Source organism: Fukomys damarensis, unplaced genomic scaffold (genome assembly GCF_012274545.1).
Source record: "Fukomys damarensis isolate Sample0158 unplaced genomic scaffold, DMR_v1.0_HiC HiC_scaffold_23, whole genome shotgun sequence".
NCBI lineage: Eukaryota > Metazoa > Chordata > Mammalia > Rodentia > Bathyergidae > Fukomys > Fukomys damarensis.
In genome coordinates, this window is record NW_022900935.1 from 59,300,505 (window position 1) to 59,314,317 (window position 13,813).

The 13,813-nt window shown below is 42.2% G+C and overlaps 1 protein-coding gene across 1 annotated transcript in view; it reads left to right on the plus strand.

Annotated features, from left to right (window-relative positions):
- The first annotated feature begins 208 nt into the window (after nt 1-208).
- Nucleotides 209-13,813, plus strand: part of Tmem94 (transmembrane protein 94) — a 44,837-nt gene continuing 31,232 nt past the window's right edge. Inside the window, exon 1 of the mRNA XM_010630795.3 lies at nt 209-508. The gene's annotated coding sequence lies outside the window, so the exon portion shown is untranslated. The remainder of the gene's footprint in view (nt 509-13,813) is intronic.

Sequence of the window (13,813 nt, forward strand, 5' to 3'; positions counted from 1 at the left end):
TTAGAAAAAAGTAGTAAAGACGTGGCGCTCTGCAAGGGCTTATTTTTTTAAAAAAGAAAGAAAGCAAAAAAAAGAGGACATCTCTTTAAGATAATGCCAAAGGAAAACAAATCAGAGCGACAGCCTTGACCCCGTCTCTGGTCAGGGCCTTAGGAGAAAAAAAGAGCCCGAGCATTTCGTCCAAGGATCAGTGGCTGCGAGAGTTCCCGCGGGTATCACTTGACACCTAATTCCGCCAGGCTCCCAGAAAGGCGGTTAAAGCTACAACCTGGAGCGCCACGCAACCAATCAGAAGCCGGAGATTCCCGTTTGTCTCGGATTTCGACCAATCTGTGCCCGGAACTTTAGCTTGTTGGCCCGAGCCTCTGTTGTCCGCGAAGAGAGGCAATCCTCTTTGAAATTTGCCAGTAACAGACATGGCTGCAGCCGCTGGAGGAGGGGACCTGAAGTGAGGAGGGGGCAGGGAGGGGAGAGGATGCGCGCAAGGAAGACGCGCCCCGGGGCCTGGGTAAGTACGAGAAGGCCCGTGTTTCGAAAGTGGGGAACACGGGGGCATGGGGCTCGGCCTTCCGCGTCCTCTGGATTCTTGGCTAAGGTGAGGCGAGGCTGGGGTCTGCACCCAGAGAATGGACTCAGCGGACCCCTTCTTTAGGGGAGTCAAGGGCCTGGCTGTTGCTTCTAGCTCTTGGCCGTTTCCTTCCCCTACACCCTCCGACTCTCGCCTTCGGACCTGGCTTGCCCCCTTGGGGGGGTCCCTCATCAGAAATAAAGCGTCTTCCCAACAAAGAATTCCTGCCCTAACTTTGCCGTGGCGGGGCCCTGAGCCAGAGGCTCTCGACGCTGATGCCATGAGTATTTATAGTCGTATGGGAGTCCCCATCCTCGGCCCAAATAAAGACCCTGTCTTCCCAGCGTGTGCTGCTACGCTGCGGAGTGCTATCCTGCTGACCGCCTCTTCTGTCCCCTGTGGATAGAGTTGAGAGTGGCTCGTTATAGCTTGAGCTGTGATAATTGCAGTCTGACGCGTGTGTTTTTTTTCTTGCTTTTTTTTCTTCTTTTTCCTTTTTCAGAATCGTTTTTAGACTCCTCAGAAGCAACCATAGGATCACCATATTTGCCATCCTATAAAGCAATTTCTGCTCTAAGTCCTCGTTCCTCCACCGCACACCCTAAGTCCCAGTTCTCACAGTCCCTTGCTTACTACGGTGTGAGCCCCTGCCCCGTGCCCAGTGCCAGACTTGAGTAAAATCTTGCTCTCCTTTCACTGGTGTGTAACCAACCATGGGCTGCACTTTGGCGAGTGCATTGATTTGGTCACGTGCTGCTCCATTCCACCCTTACCTGAGTTTTTCTATGGCTCTTGAGGAAAAAGAGAAGGGAATTGAACACAGTTGCTTTCCTTTTGGTTCGTGGTTTTGTACATTGGATGGAATGCTATTTTCCTCTGCTTTATCCAAGCTGCCTAGCTTTAGTGACAGTTAAATTATTCCCTAAGTGTGCATGTGTGTGTGTGTGTGTGTGTGTGTGTGTGTGTGTGTGTATTAGGTTTTTTGAGACAGGTTCTTGCTGTGTAATTCAGACTGACCTTGAATTCACTATGTAGCCCAGGCTGGCCTTGAACTCAGCAATCCTCCTGCCTCAGCCTCCTAAGTGCAGGGCCCATAGTGTGCGCCACCATGCCTGGCCTCCCTTGAAAGATGAAAAGTGTTACCGTGGAATGGACAGATATAGTAAAAGTGGGGAGGGAGGAGCCTTAATGTTTTCATTTTACAGATGTGAAAACTAGCTGGAGAGGCAAAGGGACAGAGCCGGGGCCACCTAGAACCAGACTACAGTCAAAAACTCTAGAGTCTTGAGTTCTTCACTCACTAGAGCCAGTTGTTTCTCTGTGTGATCTGAGAAAATTAAATTCTACCTCTCAGGGTGGTTGTAAGCATTAAATGAGATGTATGGGATGGTATAGGTATGGGTATAGGTAGGATCTCCAGCATGGTGTTGAGCACTCACTAGGTCCTTAATGCATTATTTTCATTTATTAATTTTAAATAACTACCAGGTAGTTCACCACTGATTCCTTCCTCCCTTCCTTCCTCTTGGGCCTCACACATGCTAGGCAAGTTCTGACATTGAGCCACATTCCCAGATGTTTAAAAAATTTTGTATTTAGGGTGTCACTGAGTTGCCTAGGCTGGCCCAGAACTTGTGATCTTCCTGCCTCAGCCACCTGAGTAGCTGGGATTGCAGGCACCACCCCTGGCTGATTGCTTATATTAATATTCACTGTGGTCTCGCTATATTTTGGGTCATAAATTATTTCGTGATTTTCCAGTCAGGAACAAAGTGACCCTTGTCCTTGGTTTTTGGCAATCATAGTGTCAGAGATGTCATTAATGGGAATGTGTTGGGTGCAAGAACAGCATGGAGGCAGAAAAAAAATTGAGAACCACTGAAGGAAGAACAAACACCACTGTGGTGTCTTTGTATGATACCCTTGGCAAAAGAAGAGCTGATCTTAGTATCCTAAAGAGGTAATTCAAGCTGGGCATGATGGTATACATCTATGATACCAGCTACTGTCTGTGTTCTCCATCCTGTGGATGGAGCTGTGAGGGGCTTGTCACAGCAGGAGGATCAAAAGTTTGAGCCCAGCCTGGGCAACTTAGCAATTTAATGAGACCCCCATCTCAAAAGAAAAAAAATAAAAAAGGGCTGGGGATGTAACAATGTGAAGGTCCTGGGTTCAGTCCCCACTAATGAGGTTGGGGGGGAGCTGGGGATGTAGCTCAGTGGTAGAGTACTTGCCTACCATGTTCGGTCCCTAGTTCCACATGCACGCAAAGTAATTTAATAAGAAGTTTGAAAAATCATTGTAAAGATCAGAGCATAGACTCTCATTACCCTGGTGCAGGAGATAGAATGTTTAGATAAAAGCTACAAACACTGTCATCTTATTTCAGCTCTCCGGTGAACTCTAGCTTCCTTGCTCACCGGTTCCTTGTCAGAGCTGCACACAGGAAGCTGGTGGATACCAGGGAGTAGTGTATTAACCAGGGAAGAATCGGCTTGAGAACTAGCCTCCAAATATTTGAGAGTTAACTGCCCTTGAACCCCCTGCCTCCCTCCCCCCACCATGCCTGCTGTTTTGGACTTCAGAAGATTAGACCAGGAGAGACCGGACTGGGCAGTGACATGGAAGAAAACAGAAAGCACTTCACATTTCTATTTTGAGAAGTTGCTAGGCAGTGCTAGCTCTTAGTGTGGAGAATTAGCTTTTTGGAAATCTTAACTCCTGTAGAATTAATGAGCAATGAAGGTCACAATCCTCTGGTTCCTCTCTGTAACTTTTTTCCTAAATTGGGCCCCAGAAACAGATTCTATATGGGGGGGCAGTAATAAAATGTTACCTACACCCAAGGCTTTATTTAACCCAACCTGGTGAGTCAGGTATGAGCTCTTACCTAGCTGTGCAAGCTGGCAAGATCCAGATCCTCCAAGGCCATTTCTGGTGTACAAGTGTGTCTGTTTTCATCTGTTATTGTGTCGAGTTGCTTTCAATGTTGCTAAAAAGATTGGCTCCCTTAAAAATACTGTTTAAGGTGAATGTAAACATTATATCCTGAAAACTCTTATTAATAAAATGAAATTTTAAAAACCCAGCAGACCTGGGTTGTTTGTAGCAGCACAGGTGAACTAAAGGTTAGTCTGGCTGGTGAAACCAGAATGTTTTTCTTCCCAAAAGACCCGCCAGCCAGAATGTGTGGTTTGGTGATCAGGGTTTGTATAATAATCACTTTGATTGTAGCTGCTGAGATAGTAGTAAACACTATGGTCACATGGCCAGCAAGTAGGGTAAGGGCCAGATTTCAACCCAACCCAGATGGCCGCCTAGGGCCAGCAAATCTCACACTGATTGCTTTGGAATTTGTTAGTTCCAGAGGCCAGAAGTAGTTGTGATCGAGGGTGCCCAAGGGAAGAGGAACTTGAAGGGCTCAGAGTGGCATTTGGGAAACCAGAAATGTCAGTGTTAACTATCCAGCTTTTCATAATTTCAGGATCCTCCTGAAAAAGATATTTGTGATACTAGGGAAACAGAAAACTCCTGGAAAACACACTGGAAAGACACGTGCCAGGGGGAGACTGCAAAGTGGACTGCAAGCACATAACCCATCCTCAGGCTGACAGAGTACCTGAGGGGAGGCTGTTGCTGGGTAACAGGCAGAACTATTTCAAAACCAGGACCAGCGGTCTCTGAGTTTGTGTGTGTGTGGTAAAATATCTGTAGCATAAAGCTTACCATTTTTACCAGTTCGGTAGAGTTAAGAGTGTGTTATCACTTTGCATTATTGCCGCCATCCACCTCTAGAACTTTCTCATTCTCCAAACTGAAACTCTGTTCTTGTTAAGCACTATGTCCCCATTTCCCCTTGCTCCTCATCCCTTGGCCCCTACCGTTCAACTTTCTGTCACTGTGATTTTGAATATTTTAGAAACCCCACATAGGAGGCACTGTACAGGATCTGTGCCCTTATGACTGGCTTATCTTACTTAGCATAACGTCTTCAAGACTGACCCATGTTGCAGCACATGTGAAAATTTCCTTCCTTTCTAAAAGAGAATTATATTCCATTGTAGGGATGCACTACATTTTGTTTATCCATTGTATCTGTTAGTAAGCATTGGGTTTTTAGCAATTGTGAATGATAATGCCTCTATAAATATGAGTGAATAAATACTATTTTGAGTCCCGGTTTCATTCTTTTGAAAAAAAAAAATATATATATACACACACACACACACACACCAGGAAGTAAGAAGTTGCCGTGTTTTTTTTTTTTTGTTTTCTGGTGATACTGGGGATTGAATGCAGGGCCTTCACACTGAGCTACATCTCCAGCCCTTTTTAAATTTTTTATTTTGAGGAAGAGTCTTGTTAAGTTCCTAAGTTGCCCAGCCTAGGCTTCAACTTGTGATTTTCACTGCCTCAGCTTTGCAGAGTGCAGGGATTGTAGCCTGGGTCACCACGCCCAGGTGAGTTTAAGAAATGGAACCCAAGGTCATAGACATTTTTATCCTGTATCTTGTAAAATTTTAAAGGGCTACAACCCATTTGTGTATTTTTGTGGGTGTGTATACACAGACACACACAGACACACACACATGGGGGGGAGAGGAAAGAGGGAGAGAGAGGGAGGGAGAGGGAAAGAGGGAGGGAGAGAGGGAGGAAAAGGAAGGGAGGGAGGGGGAGAGAGAGAAGGGAGGGGAAGAGCGCGAGCACAGGAGAGATTGCCAAAAAATGTATACATCAGGAAAAGAAACACTCGTAAAAAACTGTAATACTAAATTTATCAATATATCATGAGATTAATACAAGTTACCTTTGGCCTTTACAATTACTAGAGATTCTCAAAGTAGTGGCCGTTTGCTTCCAGACATTTATTAGTAAGGTAAACTGCTGAAATGTGTACACATTTTTTCGGGGGACTTTGTGTGTGTGTGTGTATAACTTGAGATATATTTCCAAATTTTTCTTAAGTTTTAATATTAGGCACAGTCTCACTATATAGTTCAAGATGGCCTTGAACTCAAAGCAATCCTCCTGCCTCTGCCTCCCAAGTGCTGGGATTACAGGTGTGCACCCCCATGCGTGGCAACTTTTTTTTTTTCTTCATCTGAATATTCCATTGTTCTGGCACCATTTGTTTAAAAGCTTTTCTTTTCTCCGCTGATCTGTCTTTATACTTTTCTCAAAAATCGATTGTCCATATGTCTAGATCTATTTCTGGACTCTCAAATACCATTCACTACCATACTGACTTAATTATTGTAGCTTTATCGGCCTGGAAGTCAAGTGGTAAATGTTTTCCAGTTTTGTCTTCTTAGGGTAATATAATTTAAGTGTCTTTTATGAGTGGATATGAGCTGTTTGTTTTTGAGACAGGGTATTGCTGTGTAGCTCACACTGGTCTCGAACTCGCAACAGTCCTCCTGCCTCGGCATCTGAGATTACAGATGTGCACTACCACACCAGCTTCAGGCATTTTTTCATATGGAGAAGCTACTGTGTTTCTTGCTCTTATAGTCTCTCAGGGTTAGAAGAGACGATATAGAGTTATCTCTTCCCTGTCCTCTACCTAGTGTATTATCTGTCTAATCTCTCAACCTCTGCTTGATTCTCTGCAATGAAAGGGAACTTACTGCCTCACAGGGAAGCCTATTCCATTTTTTTTTCTTTTTATTGAGTTTATCGGTACATTCTAGTTACATTTTATTTTATTGAGTTTTACATTTTATTTTATTCAATTTATTTTATTGAGTTTATCGGTACATTCTAGTACATACAGTTACATTCATTACTGGGATCCTGTACCTTCACATGACAGGTCTTGGTTCTCATTTTTTCCCCTTGTTCCTGCTCCCTTCACCCCCTCCTCCCCTCCCCATTTACAAACACTTTATTTGCATTTTTTCATTTCCCTTATTCCCTTTCCCCTACCCTTCCCACTTTCCCTACACCTTTAGCCCTTTTCTTCCTATTTCACACTATTAATTATCCCATTAGTATTCCATTTTTAAACAGTTCTCATTATGTAGAAAAATATTGCTCATATGTAGTCCTAATCTGCATCTTGTAAACCTCCTCCCGCTGGTTTTAGTCCCTTTAATCCCTGTTTTAGGGAGACTGGCCCTTCTTCCTTCCTTTTCTTCTCCTCCCTTCTCCTCTTCCCTTCCACTTCCTTCTCCTTCCTCCTCTTCCTTTTCTTTCTTTTTGGTACCACAGATTGAACTCAGGACCTTGTGCTTGTCAGGCAGGCAGCAGAACCACTGAGCCAAATCCCCGGCCCTCTTCCTTTTCTTTTCGTGACATTGTATATTGGACCCTGGGTCTTCACACTGAGCAACATCTCTAGCCCTTTTTATTTTTGGCTTTATTTTGAAAATTTAGTTTAATTAGATTAATTAATTTATATTTTGAGACCAAGTCTCACTATGTAGCTCAGATGGGCCTTGAACTCACTGTGTAGCCCAGGCTGGGCTCAAACTCACAGCCCTGCCTCAGTCTCCCAAGTGCTAGGATTACAGGTGTGTGCCACCCTGCCTGGCTGATTTTTTTGTTTATTTTATTTTTTCAGATGCTAAATTGCGTAGGCCTGGCTTGAACTTGCATTTCTCCTGCTTCAGCCACAACAAGCCAGTCCCTTCTTACCCTTAGTAGCCGTTACGCCTTTAGAGTCCTGTTCTCTCCCATGTGTGCTTTCATGGTGCTGGCTAAGTGTGTTCAGTTCTTCCCATTTCCCATGCCATAGTTTCTGCAGCATGGTTGTTGCTCCGTGGAAGCCTTTCAGTTTCAGAAAAATGTGGTGCAGAAGCAGACAAAACATTCCAGGTATATTTTGAGAGGTACAGAAACAAGGCTTCTCCCTCTTGTCTGTTAGTTCGGCCTAAGTGTGACTGTGTTCTGTGTGGCCATGCTTACTTATAGAGAAGTTGCATTGAGGGGCTGGGGATTTAGCTCAGTGGCACCATGCCTGCCTGGCAAGCGCAAGGTCCTGAGTTTGATCCCTGCTACCAAAAAGAAAACATAAAAAGGAGAAAAGAGAGAGAAATTGCATTCAACTAAGCCATTTATGGTAATTTTGTACAGTAGTTCTTGACTGTGGGCTGAGGGCCCAGTATTTTTCTCTTAAATTGACCCTATTAGCTTTGGCTCTCATTTCAACATTTTAGCCTGCGGAGATCTGCTGGGATCTTGCCTTTGATCTCCTGACCAGGTTTATGCTAGCAAGGAGTTTGATTAGCATACCGTCTGTCTTCTCACCCAAGTCATTGATAAAAATATTGACTAGAATGCCCCCAAGGATAGCACCCTGTGGTTGGCTGTTAAAAACCTCCCTTCGGTTTAGCACTGATATGTCATTTAGTGTGGGCACAGCTATTCAACTGAATACAAATCCACCAAATTGTGTTTCCAAGAGCTGGGCAAGGTTAGTGTGTGAACTGTAGTGCAGAGTGTGTTGGAAGGGCATTGAAGGACAGCCAACTCCCCGCCTCACCCTCAGATGGAGCCTAGGGTCTCCACCTGCCTCTTTCTCATGACTCCTATTGCCACCTTTGTCTAGCCAGAAACCAGGGTTATTATAATTTTTGTCTCACTCTTCTGCCTGCCTGTAATTTCTTTCCCTTCTCTCTTTGAGCCAGTCCTGATCTTAAAAATATTAGGACCTAGTCAGCAAACTTCAGGGCCTTTTTGTGTCAGCCACTGAGTGTTCTGTTTTTCCTTTTACCTTGTTTGCACCAAACAGATCAGATCAGATCAGATCACCATCTTTCAAAAAGGCTACGTGCCTTTCTTCCTTGGTGCCTTTACTGGGACTTGTAGTTTTTACTTGGATTGCTCTCCCTCATCTCCCTTGTAGGCTCAGTTCTGCCTCATTTCTTCCCTGGCCCTGTAGCTCCCCCCCGCCCCCCCAGCACACCTACAGCACCTGCTGTTTGTAATTCCTGCTTAGCATTCCAGTGCCAATCTGAGTTGTAGTTATCTTTTTTTCATAAGAGTCCCACACTGGCTGTATTGTAAATCCCCATGGGGAAGAGCATCTATCTTCTACTTTGCAAACAGAACCATTCCTTTTACTTCTTTATTAAGCATAGCAGTTGTCCAGGGTGTTAGTCAGCTTTCTATTGCTACAACAAATTCTTTAGGTAATGGATTTAAAAGGTGGAAAGGTTTATTTTGTCTCACAGTTTCAGAGGTTTCAGTCCGTGGTTGCTTGGCTACATAGTTTTAGACTCATGGCCACACAGTATATCAGTGGCAGAAGAACATAATATTGAGGAGATCATTCATCTCATAGCAGCTGAGAAACAGAGAGAGAGAGAGAGAGAGAGAGAGAGAGAGAGGAGATAGGGCCAGAGTTCCATATCCCCACGAAGGCCACACCCAAGTCGCCTCACTTTCTCCCCCTAGGCCTCACCTCATTAAGGTTCCGGCACCTCCCAGTGGTACCACAGGCTGGTGGCCAAGCCTTTAACACACGGGCCTTTGGGAGATACTTCAAGTCCAATCATGGTACCTAGCATAATGTTACAGATAATAGGTACTTGATAAATGTTTTCTTTATCATGCTTCTCTCTCTCTCTCTTTTTTTTTTTTTTTTGAGATACCGTCTCACTATGTAGTTGACACTGACCTGGAACTCACTGTGTAGCCCAGGCTGGTCTCCAAATCACAGCGATCCTCCTGCCTCAGCCTCCCGAGTGCTGGGATTACAGGCGTGCGCCACCACGACCGGCCCATGCTTCTCTTTTTAAATTAGTGGTAGTAGTACATGTTTGCAGTACATGTTTACATTCATCTTAGCGAATATATCTCAATTCTTTCTCTCCATCCCCCATCTCTAGATTGCCTTCCCATTTGCAAAAGATCTACCTCCCTGCTTCCTATTCTTTACCTTTCATTTTTTTTAAAAAAATTATTTATACTTTAGGTTTCTCATGTAAGGGAGGTTACATGATATTTAAGCTCGAAGGTCTGGTTTATTTCACTTAACACTGTGGTATCAAGGTGCCTCAGTTTTCCTACAGATGACTTCTTTATGGCAGAGTAGTGCTCCGTTGGATGTAAATACCACATTTTCTTTATCCATTCATCTGTTGGTGGACATTAGGCTGCTTCCAAGATTTAGCTATTACGAGCTGTGCTGCTGGAAACATGGGTACGCATGTATCCCTGTAACATGATGTCTTTGTCTCTTTCGGGAAGATACTTAGAAGAAGGGGAATGGCTAGGTCAGATGAAATTTCTAGTTTTAGTTTTTTTGCAGAATCTCTGTACTGATTTCCGTCGTGGTGGTACTAGTTGACATTCCCACTAACAGTGTTCCATTTTCCCTGCAGCTTCACCAGCATTTGTTATTATTATAGCCCTGCTTTCTGGAGTAAGATGGAATCTGTGTTGGTTTAATTTACATTTCCCTAATAGCCAGAGACGTTAAATATTTTTTCATGGATTTATTGGCCATTTGTACTTCTGAGAAGTGTATATACATTTCATTTGCCCATTTTTTGATTGACTCTTGTTTTGCAGGTCTAATTTTTTTTAGTTCTTTATATAAACTAGGCTTTAGTTCTCTGAGGAATAGCTGGAAAAATTTTTTTCCTATTCTGTAGGTTGTTTCTTCACTTTGTTGGTTATTTCTTTTGCTGTGCAAAACCCTTTAAATTTGATATCCCCTTTGTTTTGTTTTTTTGGTACTGGGGATTCAATTTGGGACCTTACAGTTGCAAGGCAGGTGGCAAAAGCACTGAGCTAAATCCCTGGCCCTGTTTTTTTTTTTTTTTAATTTTAATTTTTTTTTGAGACAAAGTCTCACCATATATTTCAGGCTACCCTTGAACTCCCTGTGTATCCTAGGCTGGCCTAGAATTTATGTCCATCCTTCTGCCTTCACCTCCCAAGTGCTGGGAGTATAGGCCTGTGCCACCATGTCCAGCCTGATACCCCATTAGTTGATTCATTTTAAAAATTTTTTGGTACCAGGGATTGAACTCAGGACCTTGTGCTTGTGAGGCAAGCATGGTGTCATTGAGCTAAATCCCTGGCCCCTGTTGATTCTTGATATTATTTCTTGTGCAGTTGGGTTTCTGTTCAGAAAGTTCTTGCATACCCCGTGTCAAGAATCTTTACCTATTTCATCTTCCAGCAGGTTTCTGTTTTATTTTTATTTTTATTTTTTTGAGATAGGGTCTCGCTAAGGGGTAGTTAAGACTGACTTGGAGCTCACTGTGTAGCCCCGGCTGATCTCGAATTCACAGCGATCCTCCTGCCTCAGCCTCCCGAGTGCTGGGATTACAGGCGTGCACCACCACGCCCGGCTAGATTTCTGTTTTAATATTTAAACCTTGGATCATTTTGATTTTATGTAATTTAGTGTATGGTGAGAGATATATACTAGATTCAGTCTTCTGTGTCAGCACCATTTGTTAAGGACGCTATCTTTTGTCCACCATGTTTTTGGTCCCTTTGTCAAAGATCAGATGGCTGAATGTGCCTGGGGTTGTTTCTGCATCCTCTATTCTGTTCCAGTGATACAGTGTCTGCTTTTGTGCCAGTAGCATGCTATTTTTATCACTATAGCTTTGTAGTATAATTTGAAGTCAGGGGTTGTGATGCTTTCCGCTTTGCTTTTATTGCCCAGGATGGTTCTATATGAATTTCAGAATTGTTTTCTTTAGTTCTGTGAGGAATGCTGTAGTTTCATTTTAGAGGTCTTTCACTTACTTGGTTAAGTCCCAAGTTTTTAATTTTTCTTGATGCTATTATGAATGGTATTGTTTTTATAATTTCTTTCTTGGTGAGTCCGTTATTGGTGTACAGGAGAACTATGGATTTTTATGTTTTGATTTTGTATCTTGCTACATTACTGAATTTGGTTATTCTAGGAGTCTTTTGGTAGAAATTTTTGGGTCTTCTATGTAATGATAATTTAATTTCTTCCTTTCCTATAACATATCCTTTTTCTTTCCTTGTTGTCTAGCTGGTCTAGCTAATGTTTTGAGTACTATATTGAACAGGAGTGCTGATAGTAAACTTCCATGTCTTGGTTTTTGTTTCAAAGGGCAAGCTTTCAGCTTTTCCTCATTTACTATGATGTTGGCAGTAGGTTTATCAGATTGAGATGAGGTCCTTCAATGCCTATTTTTTAAAAAATCATGAATGGATGTTGGATTTTGTCAAAGGTTTTCTGCATCTGTTGAGATGATCAGGTGATTTTTGTCTAAATTTCTGTTTACGTGTTGTATTACATTTTTTAATTTGGGTATGTTGAACTTCCTAATATCCTTGGGATGAAGCCTAATTAGTCATTATATACATGTATTTTATTTGCTAGTGTTTTGTTAAGGGTTTTTACATCTATGTTTATTAAAGACATTGGCCTCTCTCTCTCTCTTTTTTTTTTTGTAGTTCTCTTTTTTGATTGGGTCCATCTCTGGTTTTGAATCAGGGTAATGCTAGCTTCCAGGATTAACTTTGGGGGTACTCTTTCTCTTTCAATTTCATTGAAGAATTTGAGGGGCCAGGGATGTCACTCAGAGGCGCTGTGCCTGCCTGGCAAGTGCAAGGTTCTGAGTTTGATCCCCAGTACCAAAAAACAAACAAACAAACAAAAAAACAAAGAGTTTGAAGAGTATTGGCATTTGATCATTCCTGAAGTTCTCCTCGAAGTCTTTTTTTTTGGTACTGAGACTCGTGTTTGCCAGGCAGGTGCTGTGCTGTTGAGCTACATCCTCAGTCCTCTCCTGTATTTCTGTTTGGTACCTTTTCATGAAGTCATACTTTGCTAAACTGGTCATTCATTTTTTAAATCATTTTCTGGAGCTTAGCTTTTTGTTAGTATCTTCTGTAAACTTGCTGATTATTTTGTTTATTAAGTCCATTATCTGTTTAGTTATATCTGCTTGCTGAGCATATTGATCTGCTTTTTTTCTCCTTTTTTTATCATTTTGAATAATTCAACTGTGTGGCTTTTGACTTCCTTACAATGTCTCATGAGTCAACATTGGGAGAGTTGGAGGTATTTTTTTTGTCTTGTCTTCTTGTGTTTCGTGTGTGTGTATGTGTGTGTGTGTGTGTGTGTATGTGTGTGTGTGTATATGTGTGTTTGTGCCCATGCTGAGGTTTATGGCCTGATGATAGTGTAAAGGTTTGTTGCTAGAATGGAGACTTCTTTAGTTAGTGCCTGCTTTTCAGTAATAAATTCTGGACGTGGCTAACTGTAGGCATTTTCTTCTATCCCATGCTCTAACCACCTCAATTAATTTGGGAGGGGAGAATGTGTGTAATTGGCCCAGCACCTCGTTTTCTGGGAATGGACTGTACACTGTTGTTAATAACACAAAGGCAACCCAGATATTGGCATATAGAGAAAAACCAATTAATAGCAACAACCGTGCCACTCTGGCAATAGCAACAAAATCAGCAACAGTAATAGTGTCAAAAACAAACTGGATTTTGAAATACTGCATGAACCAATAATGTACCACCCTTAACCATAGGAAAGAGATCTGTAATTATAAACACTGAGACAAACCAAATATTGACATACAGTAAATATCTACTACATGCAACAACTACACTTCTCTTAACAGTAGGAAAGAATTCAATGGTAATAGCATGAAGTTAACTATCTGAAGATTAATAAAGCTTAATGGTTATACTGGTAAAGATAGAGGAGATAGATGAACAGGAGAATTAAAAAAGTAAAATTTGAAAAATTAAGCAAACTGAAATGAGAAGGAAGTAACAAAAGTGAGAGAAATGATCCTACTAAGGAGTAAAAAGAATGAATAGAATTACATAAACGCTGGGCAGGGGATTTAGCTCAGTGGCACAGCACCTGCCACGAAAGTGCAAGGTTCTGAGTTCAATCCTCTGTACCAAAAAAACCAAAAAACAGAAAGCAAACCACACACAAACACACACAAACAAAACAAAAGAATTACAAAAAAAATTACATAAAAGTTATAGCAAAGAACAAAGAAAAAGAAAACAGAAAAATCAAAAGAAACAATGAGAAAAATAAAAATTTGGGCCAGGGATTTAGCTCAGTGATTCCGCTGCCTGCCTCGCAAGCGCAAGGACCTGAGTTCAATCCCTGATACCCCCACAAAAAAAAAATTAAAAGGAAAAAAATTTCCAAATCCTCCAAAACCAATGGGGAAAAAAATAACTTAAAATTCCTCTAGCCAGGCATCATGGCACATGCCTGTAATCCCAGCACTCAGGAGGCTGAGGTAGGCAGCACTACATGGTGAA